Source organism: Bison bison, unplaced genomic scaffold, assembly GCF_000754665.1.
Source record: "Bison bison bison isolate TAMUID 2011002044 unplaced genomic scaffold, Bison_UMD1.0 scf7180017864243, whole genome shotgun sequence".
Classification (NCBI taxonomy): Eukaryota; Metazoa; Chordata; class Mammalia; order Artiodactyla; family Bovidae; genus Bison; species Bison bison.
Window position 1 is genome coordinate 4,124,185 of NW_011494815.1, and position 17,159 is coordinate 4,141,343.

General features: G+C 44.9%; 1 long non-coding RNA gene across 1 annotated transcript in view; it reads right to left on the minus strand.

Annotated features, from left to right (window-relative positions):
- LOC104993720 overlaps positions 1–16,860 on the minus strand; it is a 29,818-nt gene extending 12,958 nt beyond the window's left edge. The window contains exons 1-2 of the long non-coding RNA XR_825865.1: positions 16,229–16,860; positions 14,140–14,276 (exon numbers count right to left, since the gene is read on the minus strand). This is a non-coding gene — a long non-coding RNA (uncharacterized LOC104993720). The remainder of the gene's footprint in view (positions 1–14,139; positions 14,277–16,228) is intronic.
- Between the last annotated feature and the right edge of the window lie 299 nt (positions 16,861–17,159).

The following is a 17,159-nucleotide window of genomic DNA, read 5'->3' on the forward strand; positions in this document are numbered from 1 at the left end:
AGCAATCCCAAACCTGCCCCTCCAGTCCCTCCAGCACCAGAAACCGGGAGTGGCCTTGCTGGGCAAAGAGGGTTAGTTTGCAGTGGAATAGTGTTACTGGGGTTTCAACTCATTACAAGAGCAAATGTTGTACTAAAACATTAAGGAAAGAGTTGTATTTACAAAGTCCGTGTTGTTTACATGGTGAGGCGATACTAATTCATGACAAGGTGGAGAGTGGGGTTTGGAGGGGTCCCACTGTCCTCTGTCCACTAAACACTGGCTGGTGAGCAAACCTAGCATGTCTTACTTCCACTTTGACAGCTGGTCTTACAAAATGGGGACCCTTTAATCATGGGAATTCACCTAATGCTAATCTGGATAATTAAAACAAATACAAAAACAAAAAACCCAAGCAAAATACCCAACAGAAATTCAGAAGGAACTGCTGCTAACTTGTACAGATAGGCCAGGCACATTTCTGCATCATATTTGTTTCACAGTCCTGAAATGACTGGCTCGGGGCCTCACTAGGCGACAGAGGCAGGGTTTCTTCTGAGGTCCTCCTGGACCAGGCTGCTCTGAAGTGAGCTTGAGTGGGCTTGCTGGCACCAGGCCAAGGCCAGGACACCAGCAGGTCCCTTACATGCTTGGTTCACATTGCCTAACCCACCCGCATGCCCCTTCCTTGTCAACTCTCTACCCTTTCCTGGGCCTTAGTGTTATCCTCTATAAATTGAGGTAAGGATTGAGGGGACAAAAAGGTCATTACAAAATAAAATGAGGAAGAGGGACTGCTTCGGTGATTAAGTGGTTAAGAATCTGCCTGTCAATGCAGGGCACATGGGTTTGATCCCTGGTCCGGGAAGATTCTACATGCCATGGGGTAACTAAGCTTGTGTGCCTTAACTACTGAGCCCACAAGCCACAACAATTGAACCTGTGCCTAGAGCCCATGCTCTGCAACAAGAGAAGCCACCACAAGGACAAGCCCATGTACTGCAACTAAAGAGTAGCCCCTGCTTGCTGCGATGAGAAAGCCTATGTGTAGCAAGACCCAGTACAGCCAAAAATAAATAAATATTTTAAAAAAACAAACCCCAAACAAGGAAAAAACAGCCAAGAGCCTGACCCAGTCTGGGTTCAAGGCCACAACCCAAGACCTTTTCCTGAGATCTTCTCGCCCCATCCTTCTGTCTATATTCTTTGGTCCCCAAAATTTAAGTTCCCAATCAGTTCCCTGCTCCCCTTCACACTCACAGAACTACAAAGCCTAGCCCTCCAGCCTGGGCCCACTCATTTGTATCCCAAAGTACAGTTACTTGGGGGCTCAGCCACATCATCTAGACCCTTTCCTCCACCTCCACATGCCCCCACTCTTCCCTGCACCCCACAGCTGGGACAGCTGCCCAGTCCCCACCCCCACCCCCCAGCCGAGATCACTGACAAAGCAGATCACTTGACCTGCCATGCTAAGATCCTTCCTGGAATCAGCACAACAGACCACTCCCTCTGGCGACTTGTTACATCCCTCATCCTTTCCCAGCCCCACCTTCCCACTTGAACGCATCCCCACTGGCCTCTGAACCTGTGAACGAGAATATCTGAGACATTCAATCTCCACTATTCATTCTTTGAGCCTGTAAGTCTTAGTTCAGGAGCCACCTCTCAGCAGAACCTTCCCTTTTTTCCACATTTCCAACTTAAGAGAAACTGAGCCTCCTGTTCCTGCCTTTCCTAGATCCACAGACTCTGCATCAGTCACCTGTGTATGTATCTATTAAATTCTAGCATTTTTCCATTTGCATTTCAAAATACTTTTAAAAATTGATGCATAATTTAAAGTGCAGTTACAGCTCAATACATTTCTCATATGTACACACCTGTGTATGGGTTTGGGATAGAGAGGTACAAGCTAGAAAGCTAGAAGACTCCCTGTGGGTCCATGTGTGGTGAGGAGGGGGTGCTACCTGTAGGTAACTTACATGCTGGAGGCCAAAGAAAGTAGACACACAGCCAGCATCCTGGGATGGGTTAAGAGATCTCAGGATGAGATCCTTGATCAAGATTAAGATCAATTAGTTTTCACATAGGTGAGAGATCATGCTGAATATACAACTTAAAAAATCTCGGTAACTTAATAACTTCTTGCTCAGTTGAACTGATTGCTATCATTTATTCCTTCATTCACCCTCTATCAAACATTGCCAATAACTACAACTATAAAGAATATTCTATGGCCATCTTAGCTGATAATTTTTTAAGGTCAATCCTAATTAATGTATAGGGTAGAGTCCTAGAAGTGGAGACACTGGGCCAGAGAATAACCCTTGTAAAACTCTTTATACATATGGCCAAAGAACTGACATGGAATATGTTAGTCTGTTTGAGCTGCCATAACAAAATGCCACAGACTGGGCGGCTTAAAACAACAGAAATTCATTTTCTCACAGTTCTGGAGGATGGAAGGCCAAGATCAGGGTGCTGGCAGGGTTGGATTCTTCTGAGGCTTCTTTCCTTGGCTTATAGATGGTGGCTCTCTCACTGCCTCTTCACAGGGTCATCCCTCCATGCATGTGGCTCTGGTATTTTGCCTCCCCTAATTTCCTCTTTTTATAAGGACCATCCTAGTGGCCTCATTTTAACCTTATTACCTTTTTAAAGGCAGTTAGAGTCCCATTCTGAAGTACTAGGAGTAGGGCTTCAATATCTGGGAGAACACAGTTCACCCCATAACAGAATTCTTCCTGAGAGGCTGGAAATGTCCTCTGGTGCCTTGTGGCTTGGCTGAGGTTCCCTCGGTTCCCTCCTACGCTGAGATGTACTTTTGTGTGACGCCCTCTCCTTGTCTCTCAGCCTCACCCGTTCCCCTTTTTTGTCTCTCACCCCATCACTGTCCACAGCTGTCTATCAGCCTAAAGTAGAGATTCTCAACTTCTGATGCACATGGGAATCTGAGAGCTTAGAAAACTATTCTGGTGTCTAGGTCCCAACCCAACAGATTCCCATGTCGCTGGTCTGAGGGTACAGCCAAGATACGAGAAGCTTTAAAGCTCTTTAGGTGGCTCAGTGTTTTGCCAACCTCCAGTTGCTGGTCTCTCTTCTTTGCTTTTGAAAAGCATGAGACAGGGCACAGGGGCTGTTTAATTACCATCTTCCAGAGTTAATTAAAGCTCCATATTCTAAAGCCTGTTTTTAACTTTCCTAAACAAGTTCATTTTAAAGCATGGTGGTAATTTGGCTCTTTTGTTAAAATTAAGTCCTTAGAGCAAAAATTAAAAGACAAAAATGGAAAACCACTGGGCATAGAAAATCCACCCTGAATTTAATAGAGTCTCTTAAGTCGTGGACCGTAGTGAGACTCTTGCTGCTCAGTATGGCTGGGGCAGCTCGCTATACATCGTGGTCCTTGAGGCTTATGTTCTGTGTAAGCTTTTAAAAGAAGAGGATAAAAGCTAATTTTCATGAGAGCCCTGCTTCTGTGGTGGGGTGATTAGAAAACCGTTAAGTCTGGGCTCCTTCAAGTTTCACACCCCAACCCTCAATGTTGGAAACAAAGTTTTTAAAAAGATTCTACCCAGGGGTGAATCTTACAGACACAGTGAGCTAAAGAAGCCAAAGATAAGACAGTCCATATTGGATGATGATTCCATATTGGATGATTCCATTTAGATGAGGTTCAAGAACAGGTGAAACTGATGACAGTGACAGGAATCAGACACGGGTTGCCGCTGATGTGTGTGTTTCTTGGACGACAGTTGGACACTGAACACTTCCAGGGCCTTGGTGACGGGCAGATGGGCATATGGCTCAGACGGTTTTGGGGAAGACATCGGAAATACCAGCTCCCTTTCGAATCATGGTTTTCACAAGTGGACCAGGGCCCATCGTTGGCAGGACAGAGTCACAGCCAACAGGCCCACCCTGGTGCAGTCTGGCTTCTGCTTGCTTGCTCTGCTCCTGCACCCTCAGCTCCACCCTCACAGGTCATCAGCTAGGCTCCTTCCCTCCACCACTTTTGTGCATGTGTCCTTCCTGCCCAAGATGACCCTCCCGATTCTGTTCACCTGGAATTTGGTGAACAGAAGGGAAGGGAAGTCATTCCTCCGCCTCCAGGGATGTCATTAATCGCACCCTTCACTTGCCACTAATTGTTTTTGCCATTAGATTGGATGCTCCTTTAGGGGCAGTGCTGCCTTTGTTGGCAATGCTGGGCATGGTGCCAGGCACTAGTAGAGGCTTTAAACAGTGTTTGTTATGGAACTGTGTTAGTTTAAAAGGAGAAGCAAAGAGTTTTAGACAAAAGTCTTTTGTTAAAGCCATCCATCTAGTCATAACAATATTTGAAACCAGGTAGAGAAATACGATTCAAATAACTCTGGGAAAGTCAATACCTGGGGGGTGGAGATCCACAGACAGAGGTATGGGCTGCCCCTGGCTCCAGGGTGCATGGCAGAAAGCTTCTGCAAAAGAGAGACAAGGATTTGATGCTGGGGTGGGGCACTGCTGGAGAAATGGAGTGAAGAGGTGGGGAAAGATGGTGAAAGTGGGGAGAAGGAACTGCAAGACAGTGGGAACTATGCACTGTGTCAAATGACACCTCCCTGCAGCCCTGAAACCCTCACTGAGGGTTCGTAGGCAAACTAATGAAATGCTTAATAGAAGTGTATTTGTGAATGTGGGAATATGTGCATGTAACACAAGTGTGTGCATATGTGAGTGTGTGAAAATGTATATATGTGTGAGAGCATGTGTGTGTCAGCTCACATGTGTGGGGATATGCATATCTGAGCATGTGCGGATGTATGCATGCATGAGGGGGAGTACGTGTGTGAGTGTACAAGAGTGAGAAAATGTGGGAGTGTGTGCATATGCTGAGAAGTGCTGTGGGTTTCCTGCTGGGATTTCTTCAGGAGTGAGGCTGAGGCAACATGAGGAAGTCCACTCTGCATCTCTCAGCAATCATGGTAAGCCCAGAGCATGGCCCTGGAGCCAAATATCTGAGGGGCCAGCAGCCCCCAGCTGAGAGATCTGAGTTGAGTATTTAATGAGTCACTAGTTGCCGTCAAGAAAGCTAATCTTGGTTCCTGGGCAGTTGCTGTTGTTCAGTCACTCAGTCTTGTCGACTCTGCAATGCTATGACTACAGCATGACAGGCTCCCTTGGCCTTCACAATCTCCTGGAGCTTGCTCAAACTCATGTCCATTGAATCCGTGATGCTATCCAACCATCTGGTCCTCTGTCATCTCCTTCTCCTTCTACCTTTAATCTTTCCCAGTTTCAGGGGCTTTTCTAATGAGTCAGCTTTTCGCATGAGATGGCCAAAGTACTGGAGCTTCAGCTTCAGCATCAGTCCTTCCAATGAATATTCAAGGTTGATTTCCTTTTGGATTGACTGGTTTGATTTCTTTGCAGTCCAAGGGACTCTCAGGAGTCTTCTCCAACCCTACAGTTCAAAATCACCAATTCTTCAGTGTTTAAGCTTTCTTTATAGTCCAACTCTCACATCCATACGTGACTACTGGAAAAGCCATAGCTTTGACTAGACAGACGTTTGTTTGCAAAATAATGTCTCTGCTTTTTAACATGCTATCTAGGTTGGTCATAACTTTTCTTCTAAGGAGCAAGTGTCTTTTAATTTCATGGCTTCAGTCACCATCTGCAGTGATTTTGGAGCCCAAGAAAATAAAGTCTTTCACTGTTTCCATTGTTTCCCCAACCATTTGCCACGAAATGATGGGACCAGATGCCATGACCTTAGGTTTTAGAACGTTGAGTTTCTGCCAGCTTTTTCACTCTCCTCTTTCATCTTCATCAAGAGGTTCTTTAGTTTCTCTTGGTTTCTGCCATAAGGGTAGTGTCATCTGCATACCTGAAGTTATTGATATTTCTCCCGGCAATCTTGATTCCAACCTGTGCTTCATCCAGCCCGGCATTTCTCATGATGTACTCTGCATATAAGTTAAATAAGCAGGGTGACAATATGTAGCCTTGACGTACTCCTTTCCCAATTTGGAATGAGCCCATTGTTCCATGTCTGGTTCTAACTGTTGTTTCTTGACCTGCATACAGGTTTCTCAGGAGGCAGGTAAGGTGGTTTGGTATTCCTATCTCTTGAAGAATTTTCCACAGTTTGTCACGATCTACACAGTCAAAGGCTTTACTTAGCGAAGTCAATGAAGCAGAAGTAGATGTTTTACTGGAATTCTCTTGCTTTTTCGATGATCCAGAGGATGTTGGCAATTTGATCTCTGGTTCCTCTGCCTTTTCTAAATCCAGCTTGAACATGTGGAAGTTCTCGGTTCACTTGTTGTTGAAGCCTAGTTGGAGAATTTTGAGCATTACTTTGCTAGCATGTGAGATGAGTGCAACTGTGTGGTAGTTTGAACATTTTTGGCATTGCTTTTCTTTCAGATTGGAATGAAAATTGACCAATTCCAGTCATGGAGGCAGTGCTGAGTTCTCTGAATTTGCTGGCATATTGAGTGTAGCACTTTCACAGCATCATCTTTTAGGATTTGAAATAGCTCAACTGGAATTCCATCATCTCCACTAGCTTTGTTTGTAGTGATGCTTCCTAAGGCTCACTTGACTTTGCACTCTAGGATGCCTGGCTCTAGGTGAGTGATCACATCATCATGATTATCTGGGTCATTAAGATCTCTTTTGCAAAGTTCTTCTGTGTATTCTTGCCACCTCTTTCTAATATCTTCTGCTTCTTCTGCTTTAGGTCCACATTGTTTCTGTCCTTTACTGAGCCCATCTTTGCATGAAATGTTCCCTTGGTATCTCTAATTTTCTTGAAGAGATCTCTAGTCTTTCCCATTCTATTGTTTTCCTCTATTTCTTTGCACTGATCACTAAGGAAGGCTTTCTTATCTCTCCTTGCTATTCTTTGGAACTCTGGATTCAAATGGGTATATCTTTCCTTTTCTCCTTTGCCTTTCGCTTCTCTTCTTTTTCTCAGCTATTTGTAAGGCCTCCTCAGACAGCCATCTTGCCTTTTGCTTTTTTTTTCTTGGGGATGGTTTTCATCATTGCCTCCTGTACAACGTTATGAACCTCCATCCTTGTGTTTTTCAGGTACTCTGTCTATCAGGTCTAATCCCTTGAATCTATTTGTCACTTCCACTGTATAATCATAAGGGTTTGATTTAGGTCATATCTGAATGGTCTAGTGTCTTTCCCTACTTTCTTCAATTTAAGTCTGAATTTGGCAATAAGGAGAGTGAAAAAGCTGGCTTAAAGCTCAACATTCAAAAAACAAAGATCATGGCATCTGGTCCCATTACTCCATGGCAAATAGATGGAGAAACAATGGAAACAGTGACAGATTTTATTTTCTTGGGCTCCAAAACCACTGCAGATGGTGACCGCAGCCATGAAATTAAAAGACACTTGCTCCTTGAAAGAAAAATTATGACCAACCTAGACAGCATATTAAAAAGCAGAGACATTACTTTGCCTACAAAGGTCTATTTCATCAAGGCTATGGTTTTTCCAGTAGTTATGCATGGATGTGAGAGTTGGACTATAAAGAAAGCTGAGCACTGAAGAATTGATGCTTTTGAACTGTGGTATTGGAGAAGACCCTTAAGAGTCTCTTGAACAGCAAGAAGACCCAAACAACCCATTCTAAAGGAAATCAGTCCTGAATATTCATTGGAAGGACTGATGCTGAAGCTGAAGCTCCAATACTTTGGCCACCTGATGTGAAGAACTGACTCACTGGAAAAGACCCAATGCCGGGAAAGATTGAAGGCGGGAGGAGAAGGGGACAACAGAGGATGAGATGGTTGGATGGCATTGCCAACTCAACGGACATGAGTTTCAGTAAACTCTGGGAGTTGTTGATGGTCAGGGAGGCCTGGCATGCTGCATCCATGGAGTTGCAAAGAGTCGTACAGGACTGAATGACTGAACTGAATTTGGCAATAAGGAGTTCATGATCTGAGCCACAGTCAGCTCCCGGTCTTGTTTTTGCTGACTGTATAGAGCTTCTCCATCTTCGGCTGCAAAGAATATAATCAATATGATTTTGTATTGACCATCTGGTGATGTTCATGTGCAGAGCCTTCTCATGTGGTTGGAAGAGGGTGTTTGCTATGACCAGTGTGTTCTCTTGGCAAAACTCCATTAGCTTTTGCTCTGTTTCATTCTGTACTCCCTGGCCAAATTTGCCTGTTACTCCAGGTATCTCTTGACTTCCTACTTTTGCATTCCAGTCCCCTATGATGAAAAGAACATCTTTTTTTGGGTGTTAGTTCTATAACATCATGTAGGTCTTCATAGAACTGCTCAACTTCAGCCTCTTTGGCATGAGTGGTTGGGGCATAGACTTGGATTACTTTGATAATGAATGGCTTGTGTTGGAAACAAACAGAGATCAGTCTGTCATTTTTGAGACTGCACCCAAGTATTCTGGACTCTCTTGTTGACTAGGAGGGCTACTCCATTTCTTCTAAGAGATTCTTGCCCACAGTAGTAGATATAATGGTCATCTGAATTAAATTCACCCATTCTGGCCCATTTTAGTTCACTGATTCCCTAAGAAGAAATGAAGTAGCCTTCATAGTCAACAAAAGAGTCTAAAATACAGTACTTGGGTGCAATCTCAAAAACGACAGAATGATCTCTGTTCGTTTCCAAGGCAAACCATTCAATATCACAGTAATCCAAGTGTATGCCCTGACCAGTAATGCTAAAGAAGTTGAAGTTGAACAGTGCTATGAATACCTATAAGACTTTCTGGAACTAACACCCAAAAAAAGATGTCCTTTTCATTACAGGGGACTGGAATGCAAAAGTAGGAAGTAAAGAGATACCTGGAGTAACAGGCAAATTTGGCCTTGGAGTACAGAATGAAGCAGAGCAAAGGCTAATAGCATTTTGCCAAGAGAATGCATTGGTCATAGCAAACACCCTCTTCCAACAACATAAGAGAAGACTCTACACATGAAAATCACCAGATGGTCAATACCAAAATCAGACTGATTATATTCTTTGCAGCCAAAGATGGAGAAGCTCTATACAGTCAGCAAAACCAAGACCGGGAGCTGACTGTGGCTCAGATCATGATATTGCCAAATTCAGACTTAAATTGAAGAAAGTAGGGAAAACCACTAGGCCATTCAGATATGACCTAAATCAAATCCCTTATGATTATACAGTGGAAGTGACAAATAGATTCAAGGGATTAGATCTGATAGACAGAGTGCCTGAAGAACTATGGACAGAGGTTCATAACATTGTACAAGAGGCAGTGATGAAAACAATCCCCAAGAAAAAGAAGTACAAACAGTAAAATGGCTGTCTGAGGAGGCCTTACAAATAGCTGAGAAAAAGAAGAGAAGTGAAAGGCAAAGGAGAAAAGGAAAGATATATCCATCTGAATGCAGAGTTCCAAAGAATAGCAAGGAGAGATAAGAAAGCCTTCCTCAGCGATCAATGCAAAGAAATAGAGGAAAACAACAGAATGGGAAAGATGAGAGATTTCTTTTAAAAAATTAGAGATACCAAGGGAACATTTCATGAAAAGATGGGCTCAATAAAGGACAGAAATGGTATGGACCTAACAGAAGCAAAAGATATTACTAAGAGGTGGCAAGAATACACAGAAGAACTTCGCAAAAGAGATCTTAAGGACCCAGATAATCATGATGGTGTGATCACTCACCTAGAGCCAGACATCCTGGAATGTGAAGTCAAGTGGGCCTTAGGAAGCATCAGTATGGACAAAGCTAGTGGAGGTGATGGAATTCCAGTTGAGCTATTTCAAATCCTGAAAGATGATGCTGTGAAAGTGCTGCACTCAATATGCCAGCAAATTTTGAAAACTCAGCAGTGGCCACAGGATTGGAAAATGTCAGTTTTCATTGAAATCCCAAAGAAAGGCAACGATAAAGAATGCTCAAACTACCACACAATTGCGCTTATCTCACACGCTAGCAAAGTGGTGCTCAAAATTCTCCAAGCCAGGCTTCAATAGAATGTGAATTGTGAACTTCCAGATGTTCAAGCTGGATTTAGAAAAGGCAGAGGAACCAGAGATCAAATTGCCAACATCCGCTGGATCATTGAAAAAGCAAGAGACGTCCAGAAAAACATCTACTTCTGCTTTATTGACTATGCCAAAGCCTTTGACTGTGTGGATCACGACAAACTGGAAAATTCTTCAAGAGATGGGGCTACCAGACCACCTGACCTGCCTTTTGAGAAACCTGTATGTAGGACAAGAAGCAACAGTTAGAACTGGACCTGTAACAACAGATGGGCTCCAGATCAGGAAAGGAGTACGTCAAGGCTGTATTATTTTCACTCTGCTTATTTAACTTCTATGCAGAGTACATCATGAGAAATGCTGAGCTGGAAGTAGCACAAGCTGGAATCAAGATTTCTGGGAGAAATATCAATAACCTCAAATATGTAGATGACACCACCCTTATGGCAGAAAACGAAGAAGAACTAAAGAGCCTCCTGATGAAAGTAAAAGAGAGTGAAAAACTGGCTTAAAAAAAAACTTAATTCAGAAAACTAAGATCATGGCAACTGGTCCCATCACTTCATGGCAAATAGATGGGGAAACAATGGAAACAGTGACAGACTTTATTTTGGGGGCTCCAAAATCACTGCAGATGGTGACTGCAGCCATGAAATTAAAAGACACTTGCTCCTTGGAAGAAAAATTATGACCAACCTAGCAGCATATTAAAAAGCAGAGACATTCTTTGTCAACAAAGGTCTGTCTAGTCAAAGGTATGGTTTTTCCAGTAGTCATGTATGGATGTGAGAGTTGGACTATAAAGAAGGCTGTGCGCTGAAGAATTGATGCTTTTGAACTGTGGTGTTGGAGAAGACTCTTGAGAGTCCCTTGGACAGCAAAGAGATCCAAACAGTCCATCCGAAAGGAAATCCGTCCTGGATATTCATTTGAAGGACTGATGCTGAAACTGAAACTGCAATACTTCAGACCCCATATGTAAAGAACTGACTCATTGGAAAAGACCCTGATGCTGAGAAAGATTGAAGGCAGGAGGAGAGGGGGATGTCAGAGGATGAGATGGTTGGATAGCATCATCGACTCAAGGGACATGAGTTTCAGTTAACTCTGGGAGTTGGTGATGGACAGGGAGGCCTGGCGTGCTGCAGTCCATGGGGTCACAAAACGTCGGATATGACTGAACAGCTGAACTGAACTGATTCCTAAAATGTCGATGTTCACTCTTGATATCTCCTGTTTGACCACTTCCAATTTACCTTGATTCATGGACCTAACGTTCCAAGTTCCTATGCAATATTGATCTTAACAGCATCAGACGATACTTTCACCACCAGACACATCCAGAGCTGGTTGTTTCCACTTTGGCTCAGCCTCTTCATTCCTTCTGGAGCTACTTCTCCACTCTTCTCCAGTAGCATATTGGGCACCTACCAACCTGGGAAGTTCATCTTTCAGTGTCATTTTCATACTGTTCATGGGGTTCTCAAGGTGAGAATGCTGAAGTGGTTTGGCATTCCCTTCTCGAGTGGACCATGTTTTGGAACCCTATGTGGAAGACTAAAGCCTCTTGAGACTCCAGGGGAAAGGTGACCCTGAGTGATTGGCAATGACAGCCCTGGCTCTGACTGGGATGGTGGCAGCCTGTACCCTGGCCTCCAATGGCACCAAGCGAAGGGCTTGGCTTTGGAATACAAAGATGAATTCTTTGTGTCAGTTACTGACACAGTAACTGTCCTCGTGGGGCTCCCAGTCTTCTGAGGGAGACTGAACGAATAAATAGACAACTGAAAGTAGATATGGGCCACATGAGGTTGAGAGGCATGGTTGGGAGAGACACTGCTAGTGCCTCGAGCCAAACGGGAGGTCTCCTCATGGAATTTCTGACTGGGCTGACAGGATTGGAGAAGTAAAGGAAGGAGGGCATTTCCAGCAGGAGATGTAGCATGAGCAAATTCTCACAAGAATGAAAATATGGGGGTATCTGGGGGCAGAACAAAAGGGGGAGTGACAGGAGGTGAGCAGGGCAGAGAGTCGGGAGCTGAGGGCAGCGGAGGCAGGGGCCCCTGGGAATGCTGTCCCTAGGAGCTAGTCCCTACCAGGTTTACCTCAGTCAGGCACAAAGGAGACTGGCTGTCAGCCCAGCGGACACCTCCACGCGGAGCCCACACCCCAGCACATCCCTCCCTGAACGACAGCGGCCATCTCTGTTTCCATTTTCCTGGAACAAGACCGTGGGAACCAAACCCATGGATCCTGCTGTTGTATATGCCATGAGCTGCTGCAGGTGTGGGACAAAAAGCCACAGACAATTTGCATGGGATAGAGAGCACATTTTCAGTTTCCCTCTCTCACAAATTGTAAATTTCACTTTCACAGCCCTTCTTTCCTCATGACAACCACACTGGTTTCTCCTCAGCACCTCAGGAGTCTATTGTCACAGAGATACTCCAGCTTTTCTGTGTGGTGTTTTTGCCTCACCAGGCTCCAGGGCTCCAGAAAGCTCAACATTGTCTTTGAGCTGCTCTAAGCCTCCTCCCCTGCTCTAAGCCTCCTCCAAATTCTGGCCCCATGGCCCATCCTGGCTCATGGAGACAGTCCCACATGGGGAGGCAGGGACTGGGCTCTGCTCCTAACTCTGCAGGATATGAAGCACTCTATGGGTTTCCCCTTATGTACTGCAGAGGGATCTAGACTTAATAACTTCTGAAGGTCATTCAACTTGTAGAATGGTGACTTTTTGATCTTGACAGTGTCCTTGTCATGGAAACTCTGAGATGATCTTTTATAGCAAGTGTCTGGACTTCTGCTGGCCCGTGATGGTCTGGGAACTTGAAGTCTTTCCGGTGTCTTCCTTGTATTCTCTGGATCTGCTGCTGTTTCCCTCTCCTTTCTAATTTTCTCCCTGTCCTTTGGTCTAGTTCCTGTATCCTCATGTTCATTTGTTCCATGGCTCGTGATAATGACTCTGTGGGGAGGGGTTACTTAGGAGATACCCAGATTACTGTGCTAAAAGAGTTTCTGCCTGGGAGGAAGGTCTTTTTTCCCACCCACCCTCTGGTTCCATGCCACAGCCCAGCCCATGGCCATTCCCAGAACATCCTGCAAACTGCTGCCATCTGAGCAGAGGATGCCCAGAGGTTGTTGAGTTTCAAAATTTAAACACTAAACATGTTTTTCGCTCATGCCTAATATGCTCATGTTTTCAGATGCTTTCTGTTTTCTGTTGACAAGGTGTGGCACAGAAAGACAGGGAGGGCTGAGGGAAAGGGTCCCAAAGCTTAGGCTCAGCTCTATCTCTGACTTGAGGTACGACCACGGGCACACCTCTTCCCTGTCTGGTCTCGGATTCCCCATCTGTAAAGTGGGGGTGAAATCGAGTGGGCCAGAGTGGACTAAACAATCATTTAGGCCTTTGAAGCTCTGAGCAGAACTTCAAGAATCCAGCCCTATCCAAGACCTCCCCATCCCTTGCGAGATGGTGCTACATATATAGCCTGGGTTGTTGTTGGTAAGGGAAGCCTCCTGAGAACACAAGGACCTTCTGGAGCACAAACAGGCAGGCTGCAGAGGCCAAGTCTGTGGTGGGTTGGCAGGGGAATCCACAGTGACCCAGGAAGCCAGTGTTAATTGAGGCAATGAAACCAGAAAACTCCCCTGAGCAGCTAACACAAGAGGGTTGCCATGCAAATCACCAGGAAGTGATGATTAATTGGGTGTAGGCACAGAGGAGAGGTGGTTGGTGACCCATGACTTGTCCAGGACGAAGGTGGATCCCCTGGGCCCCTTAAGGCTCCATGGGGGATAGGCGTGGAGGATAAGGTGGGGTGTGAAAGGAGGCTGAGGCAGAGGCGAATCTGACAAGCTCCCCTCCCAGAAAGATCAACCAGGCGAAGCTGGCCGGGGAGAGGGGGCTGGTGGAGGAAGGGTGAGAAAGATATGCAGATGGTTTCCATTTAGGGGAGGTTCCATGTTCTGCCCCAGCCCCTGATGCCTCACTTTGGGGTAGGGGAGGGGTATAGAGAGGAGGAAGAAGCAGGGACTTTTCTGAGCAACATTTTTAGAATCTAGAGTTATCAGAATCTGTTGACCCTCCATGGGGGCTTTCTCCCGGCGCCTGGGCCCACTCTCAGGAGATGCTTAAATCTCCTCTGGTTGCTTACCTCACAAGCCCACTTCATCCCAGGTGGTCTGTCTCACTGTTGGAAACTCCAGTCAGGAAGGGCTTCTTGGCACCAAGTCGAAGTCTGCATATCTGGCTGCATCAGCATTTGGCACAATATATTCCACAGAGATTCAGCTTGGTTCCGGTACGCAGAAAGTTTTATGCAAGAAGCAGGAATAAATAACGTAAAATTATTACTAAGGTACAGAAGTCATCTGGCAGATCTGGTACCATGTTCTAGGGACTAAGGTTTTACAAGACCACTGAGCTGGGTAATTCTGTACGTCCACTTAGCTAGGCAATGAGGCACCCAGTTATTTAATCAAATACCGGTCTACATGTTGCTGGGAATGTGATCTATAGATGTGATTAGCATCTACAACAAATGGACTTTCAGTAAAGGAGATTACCCTCCACAATGTGGGAAGGATTCATCTAATTAGCTGAAGATCTTAAGGGCAAAAAATTGAGGTTTCCTGAAGAGGAAGGAATTCTGCTTCAAAACTCTAAGATAGAAATCCTGTCTGAGTTTCCAGCCTGCTGGCCTGCCCTACAGATTTTATACTTGCTGGTCCCAACAACTGTGTGGTCTTACATTAAAAAAAAAATGGTTTTATTTCTCTGGAGAACCCTGATGCAACCACCCATTACCTGTCTGTGTAAAGGCAGATAAAGAATACTTAATTCCATAGAAGAGCAATGTCTGAAAGGACTAATATTATAAAAGTGCTAACTTGTGTGGTGCTGTGTTAATCTAAATCCATGTCGGAGGGTGCCATCCATTAGATACTTTAATTCTTACAATAAAAAGGGTATTCTTTCCATTTTTATGGATGAGGAAAATGAAACACAGAGGACCACACTTCTTGGCCTGAAATGTGGAGTCTTTAGTGATCTTGATCCAATTACCTCCCTCTACTCCCTTTCATATCGTCCATTCAGTTCAGTTCAGTCGTTCAGTTGTGTCCGACTCTTTGTGACCCCATGAATCACAGCACGCCAGGCCTCCCTGTCCATCATCAACTCCCAGAGTTCACTCAAACTCGCGTCCATCAAGTCGGTGATGCCACCCAGCGGTCTCATTCTCTGTCGTCCCTTCTCCTCCTGCCATGGTCAAGGCAAATGGACTAGGCCCTCTTAAGTGTGCTCTGGATTTTCCTATATACCAGCTATTGCCTATACCTGGAATTCTTCTGAAACGTTATTTCCTTTTATCCTACATGTCAAAGTCTTCTCTCTGCTCCAAGGGCCAGTTCTAAGGTCACTTCCTCTGGTTCTGAAGTCTTCCTGGGCCCCTACCATCACTGATCCTGAAAGTGACCCCTTCCTGCACAGTCTCACATCTGGGCTTCTCTCCAACTTGAGCTACTGCTGTCTGTTTCAGGGTTTCTCTCTCCTCCAATCAAAACGAAAGCTCTCTGAAGGCAGGAAAACAAGTCTGATGGATTACAACTGAGGACAGTCCTGAAACCCAGGAGATTTCTTTCTAAAACAGGGAACTTTGAGATACTTCTCTTAGTAGGTGTCTGTGTGGTTGTTTTTTGAAAGATGAGGGCTGTTTCTGCTCCAGCATTATGTCAGTGGACTTGAATTTTCTTTGTTCTTCCATTTGAACAACAGACCTCACATTGATAATTTTAGAAGGCTTTGTCCTATTTGGTCTGCCTGAGGCTTGACAGAGCAACACCAGCAAGCTCAGTAACCCCCAAACCCTACAATGGGAGCCCCAGATTCACCCTCTCTAGCCTTAGGCCACCTTCCCAAAGGAACCACTGTGGACCTTTCCATTTGGAAGGTCAACATCCCAGTCCAGTGGACTAAGGTTTCAGTTGTCCCTATTTTGGTACTCTCAGGCACAGGATGGTACTGGGGAGCCGGGAGTTACATTCATTTACTGAAACCCATGTCCTCCTCTCTCAGGACCCTCTGAGAGAGGATAAAGCAGACATAGTCTTTATCTCTTTTCTATCAACATATGTTCGAGCCCCTGCTCTACACCAGGAACACTTTGTAGCACTCAACTCACTCGTATGGAGTCTATCTTTCCTATGAGCTATGAGCCCCGTGAGGGCATGGATCTTACTTACCTGGCTCATCACTGTGCCATGACTTCAGAGTAGGTATTCTATAAATACCTGTGGTAGAACTGAATGGAGTTTGAATCTGTCTCACCCACTAGAGAAAATGAGAGCTCCTCAAGGGTAGGGCAGCCCTTGATGTCAGCACAGAACCTGGCTCAGGTTAAGATACTCGAGACGTGTTTATTGAGTTGGCTGATGACCCAGTGTGGAGGTCCAGTGTGGGCCACGCCTGACCAGGGCATGGGTTGGGGTGGGAATTCTGGGTTCTTCATGGGTTCCCATCTACCTTGTTATGGGAATTGTGGTCTTTCTTTTGTGACTTCTGCTCCTTATGTGTGGATTTGGGTATTGAACTATTGTGTGAAAGCTAAAAATATAGCCCTGTCTCCATGACACTGCCATAGAATAGCCAGTTATAAGCACTTAATGCTAGTCGTATGCTCAAAAAGGTGCTGTGAGGGAACATAACCCACAGTGAAACTGGAGGGCTTACATTCATTATCAAGGGATGGATACCCAACTTTTCCTAAAAAGGACCACAAGTGTGGTGTTTAACCAACTATCATGGCACTCACACAGTGGCATGACCAATAAGGGGTTAATATCCAAAATATATAAACAGCTCATACAAATCAATATAAAAAAACCAACCCAATTTAAAAATGGGCAGAAGACCTCAATAGGCAGTTTTCCAAAGAAGACCTACAGATAGTTGACACACACAGTAAAAGATGCTCAACATTACTAGTCATCAGAGAAATACAAATTTAAAAACCACAATGAGATATTACCTCACACCTGTCAGAATCTGTGGCTGCTACTAAGTCACTTCAGTCATGTCCGACTCTGTGCAACCCCATAGATGGCAGCCCACCAGGCTTCCCTGTCCCTGGGATTCTCCAGGCAAGAACACTGGAGTGGGTTGCCATTTCCTTCT